Consider the following 6,000-nt stretch of genomic DNA (forward strand, 5'->3'; position numbering starts at 1 on the left):
ATTTCCTTCTCTGTCCTTCCATAATCCAAGCTTGTGCTACACCTCTAACGACCTCGTTGCCGAAGTACAAAAGCTCACATCAACAAGAAGTTGTTGAATTTATTGAGCTTTTGCAGTTTGTTCTTAAATATACGAGGAGCGTTCAATAACTAATGCAACTCATTTTCCTCGACAAATTTCGGCTGAAAAAAAAAAGTGGAATTTCTTGTGGGCCATCGTAGAATATTCCCACATTAGTCCCTACAGTTTCATCAAGCTACGATTGGTGGCGGCCAGAGGTGCGTTCCAAGCAGAGAGCTGTCGTTGAGTTCCTTTTGATGGAAAACCAGAGCATCGAGACATTCATAGGCTGTTGCAGAATGTCTACGAAGACCCGGCAGTGAACATAAGCACGGTGAGTCCTTGGGCGAAGCATCTATAACCTTCGCAACAAGGTCGCGCGAACCTGTCCGATCACCCACTTGCCGGCCGGAGGCACATAACTGTGACTCCTGCAATTTTGGAATGTGTAGACACTCTCATTCGAGATGCTTGACGGATCACAATCAAACACCTCGCTGCTCAACTGGACGTCTGTTTGTAGTGCTGACATATCCGTCCACCAGTTCGGGTACTCAAAACTATGTGCCCGTTCTCTTCCTCGCCGCCTAACAGATCGTAAAGAGCAACGAAGGACCATCTCCTTCTCATTCTCCATGGCAACGCAAGGCAACACACAAGCCTGCGTACCTGAGAGGAGCTCACAAAACTTCCTTGGACTGCTCTTACTCATCCACCCTGCAGCCCAGATCTCACTTCCCAGATTCTGTCTGTTTCGTCACTGAAGGATGCATTCTGCAGGAAGTAGTACGTGAGTGGTGAGGAGATTATTACTACAGCAATACATTGACTCCGAGTCGACCAATGGCGTGGTACCATGCTGGCATATAGGTCGTCTCAGTAAGGTGGCGTAAGACCGTGGCATAGAACGGAGATTATGTTGAAAAATATAGTTTTGTAGCCCAAAGAGTGGGGAATAATATGGTGTACTGGAATGTTGAAAAAAACCAACTCGCTTTTAGAAAAAAAAGTGTTGCATTACTTATTGAACGCCCCTCGTAACTGTTTCTAGCTTAACAACAAACTTTACTTTAAAAAATAGTGCAGTTGGGCTTAGGCTCAAGCATTTCGAGAACTACAGCAGATATATTTATTAGTCTTCTGAAAAAGAGAACCTTCACTGATATGCAGCACATCGTCTATAAAATCTTGTACTATAAGCGCTATTTGAACAATACGCTGCTTTTGACAGATGGAGGAAAAAAATCAGGTTTCGTAAACTGTAAATAAATTTCGTTATTTTCACTATATACACTCTAAGACAAAAAAAGGAAACACTACGAAGGAATTATCCGAATGGAATGAAAGTCAGTAGAAGTGACACACATGTACAGACAAACAAATGATAACAAATTTCAAGAAAAATGGATGACTTATTCAAGAGAAAGAGCTTTAGAAACTGAGCAATAAAGCGTTGGTCCACCTCTGGCCTTTATGCAAGCAGTTACTTGGCTCGGCACTAATTATCGATTATCAATAAGGGTTGATGTATGTCCTGAGGGATATCGTGCCACACACTGTTCCAGCTGGCGTGTTAGATCGCCAGAATCATGAGCTGGCTGGGAGGTTCTGCCCTTAATCCACGAAACATTCTCAACGGGGGAGAGATCCGGTGACCAGCACGAAGACAAGCAGTAGAAACTCTCCCCACATGCGGGAGGACATCTTGCTGAAATGCAAGCACAGGATGGCTTGCAATGGAGGGCACCTAAACGGGGCGTAGAATATCGTCGACGTACCGCTGTGCTGTAAGGGTGCCGCAGATGACAGCCAAAGGGCTCCTGCTATGAAAAGAAAAGGGCACTCCAGACCATCTGTCCTAGTTGTCGGGCCGTATGGCGGTCGTCAATCAGGTTGGTACCTCACCGCTGTCCAGGGCGTCTCCAGACTCGTCTTCGCTGTTCATCTGGATTCAGTTCGAAGCGGGACTCATCACTGAAGACAATTCTACTCCAGTCAATGACATTCCCGACTGAAGACGTGTCTGGAGACGCCATCCTGGGCTTGCATTGGAGCAAGGTAATGCCGGCTCACATGCGGCCAGAGTTTTGCTTGTTTTCGTGTTGGCCAGCAAAGTAGCTGGATCTCTTCCCAACTGAGGATGTTTGGAGCATTACGGACAGGACCTTCCAAACAGCTCGTGATTTTGACGATCTAACAGGCCAGTTGGACAGAATTTGCACGATATGCCTCAGGAAGATATCCAACAACTCTGTCAGTCAATGCCAAGCCGAATAACGGTTTGCATAAGGGACAGAGGTGGACCAATGCTTACGGTCTTGCTCAATTTGTGAAGCTCTTTCTCTCGAATAAGTAATCCATTTCTTTTGAAATTGTAATCATTTGTTTGTACACGTACATCACATCTACCGATTTCCTTTCTATTCGGATAATACCTTCGTAGTGCGTCGTTCTTTTTTTGTCTTAGAACAAACAAGAAAAAATAGTGAATTTCTTGATCTAAATATCGTGAAGTAATACGTTAGGTATGCCTTCAAAGTGTACAGAAAGCCGACAACAACAGATATTTTGATATGTCATAACTCTGGTCATCCAAACGGTCAAAAATCTTATGCCCTTCCGTTTTTAGTATAGACGGTATTTAATGTTCTGTTGAGTAAACAAGACTGAACATCTGAGATGAATATATAAGCAGCTAGACGGAGGTAACACTTAAGAAATAGTGCACTGCGGTAAATGGGAATGTCACGCTGAATGTTAGGAGTGTCACGAAACAGTACTACGGTAATTTATCTCAGGAAGTAGCTAACATTTTTAAGTCGTATTTAAACAACAACATGCTACGATGCAAATTAGGGAATAATTTAAAGCAGGAAGTTGATACATATGATAAAGCAGTTATCTTCAAAATTAAGTCTAAGAGTTCAAATATCAACTATATCGGTCAGACTGGAAGGTCTTAAAGTAGAGGTACAAGGAACACAGGACGTTTAGCGGCTTGTTATTTTCAAAAGGTTGTTCTTAGCTAGTCATTGTCTATGAAACTTACCATCCTTTCTTGAGAACTGAGGAAGAACTCATTATTTGGCACGTTCAGGATAAGAGTAGAAATCTGGATCTGCTATAACAGTTCCAGGTTACGTTACATAGAGTAAAAAATGAAAAATACTGCATGACAAATAAAGTGAAACACTCTGAAGCATAAGAGTGAACGGAATTAAACTTCGCAAGTTGAGAGGGTATATGATAGTATTTCCCTGAGTACAAAATAGAGTTAAAAATATAGAGAACTTGGCAGTGTGGGTCCACTTATCATTATGACATTGCACCCCCTCTGGAATGAATGCATGCAATGCATCAGTTGGTAGGCGTGTCATAAATCCATTGTATCCTCTCCTGAGGTAAGGTGGCCCACAACTATTGCAACTTGTCCTCGATATCCTCGATACTGGCACTGAGATGGAGACGACGTGACGTCCGAGCTGGTCCCTTACGTGTTCTATAGGGGACTGATCTGGGGTCGTGGTGGCCACGGGAATACCTCAACATCACACACACAGTTCATAGAGACAAGTGACATGTGTGGACGAGCATCGTACTGCTGAAAAGCAGCACCACTTTTGCGTGAACACACATGAAGACACAGGACCCTCGTGGCGTACTTTATGAGCCTGAGTTCCCTCAAACACTACCAGCCATTATTTGAAATCATACCCAATGGCTTCCCACGCTGTAGTGCCAGGAGCGCATCACTGTGCCTCTCCAAAATATTCGAAAAAAATCGACCTTTCCCCAGGGCCACCATCATACCCATCGGCGATGATCATCCGCCATAGTCTGGAACCGCGATTCATCTCTCGACACAATGCAATGCCATTCGTCAGCAGTCCATGCTCCCTGGTTACTGTACTACTCCAGCCACAGGCGTTTGTGTTGTGGTGTTCATGGCAGTATAGGAGTGCAGATGGACATGGTGCAGTACAACTCCACAACGCATCTCATATGCGTTCGATGGGAATGAAGTCAGTGGAACAGACAGGCCAGTCTATCGCCGAATATCCTCTCGTTCCAGGAGCTTCTCCATCTGTATGCTTCCGTAGTCTGGCTGCCGCTGGTACTGGTGCAGGATGACACAGACTGTTGCAGGGGGTCCATTACTTATTCTTGGATGGCAGGTACAGATGTGAATAAGTTACACAAAAGACCTCCCTTGTTGGTGTGCTGACGTGGTTGGCCGGAACCTTGCGACGCATACGCCTACTCAGTCAAATATTAGGCTACTATCAAATCCAAATGCCCCACAAGTATGGATATTCCACGATTCGACCATCAGGCCTAATGGACACCCACAATAAGGCCCCTTACAAACTCTGTCAGATGCTGATAACACTGTCTCACATCAGTACGCAGCATCTCCATGTCCTTCATAGAGACTATTCAACGTCTGATGCTGTTCACACCCCTTATATACCACAGACCTGATAACAACATTAAACACAAACAACACCAACGCAATTTATTGCCCATTCCACCAGCCACAGAGAATTGCAACTCCGGTAATTCACATACGTGCGAAAGTAGAGAGGATATGGACCTATGAGTGCAATTTAGAAACTGTCTACGTATCATGGTGGCTGACCTTTTTTCGCCAGATTTTGCTAGCCCTCTCCCTCCCCCATACCCCACATGGTTCTGGCTCAGACAAAGGATTTTTTCCATCCCCCAATCCAAGATGACTAATTCTAGCCCACTTGTCTTAAGTTAATATCGTAGAAGGTTGTGGAGTCATATTTGATTTTCTCATTGCTTCAATACTTTTATCATTTAAACACTTGCAACTCTAGCTGCTCCACCGTTTCAATGTATTTATTTAAAGAAATTGGTCTTGTGTTCAAGTTCAGGCTTGGCGTTGAAGACGTTAAGCTGGGGTTGCCGCATTCCGCTACCAGACCAGTCGCCAGCATCATGCATGTGAACGTGCTGAAATAACTTCCACATAGCATCCCACATGTGCTCGATGGGAGTTAAGTCGTTGGAACGGGCACGCCAGTCTATCGCCAGATATCCTCTTGTCCCAACAGCTCCTCCATCTGTGTGGTTCGATGCGATCGTGCATTGTCATCCATACAAATGAAGTCCGGGCCGAATTCATCCCTGAAAAGGCGCTCATGGGGAAGGAGTACAGTGTCACAGTAACACTCACCGGTGAGTGAACCGTGTTCAAAGATTTGGAGATCAGTGCGCGCCCACGTAATATCATTCCTCTCTGCACCATAACGCCTGAACCACCAAAAGGAGCATGTTCAACAATGTTCGTGGGTGTATTACATATCCTCATACGTCGAGAGAAAGGAATATGTATTGCATTACGTCCACTTGCACTAACGACCATTCAGAAGTTTTCAACCATACTGGCGAAGGAATGAAATGGCGTACCACAAGAACTCCATAACAACCTTGTAACCAATACGGGAGCATGTTGCAGAGCATGCATCGTCGCCTGTGGTGATCACACATCCTTTGAAGAACCATGTCCCGCTTTTTGTAATGTCCAGCGCAGCATCACGAAATATGGTAACTTCAGTGCAGTTGTTGCCTTTCAATAAAAATGTCATTTCTGTTCCTCTTATTGCGTATTTCTTTCAGTTATCTTCTGTACTATACTGTAGCAGTTCTCTTTACGTAAGGCCCTAATTGCATTGAGCTATGTTACTCGGCAATGTTACGTCATGCTAAAGTTACTTTCGCCCTTACGTTTTGCACGTCAGTGTATTGCCATCTCATCTGTATAATCCTCTACATTGTTCCACAATGACCAGTGATGGCTCCAGGTTTTTCGATCCACTGCGTGAGAAATACATGTGCTATGTCCTTACTGGTAGTCCGTCCTTACCCACTCCCAGATTATATGTCGTATTTGCAATATCACATTGTTTAGAC

This window comes from Schistocerca piceifrons, chromosome 3, assembly GCF_021461385.2.
Source record: "Schistocerca piceifrons isolate TAMUIC-IGC-003096 chromosome 3, iqSchPice1.1, whole genome shotgun sequence".
NCBI classification, from domain to species: Eukaryota; Metazoa; Arthropoda; class Insecta; order Orthoptera; family Acrididae; genus Schistocerca; species Schistocerca piceifrons.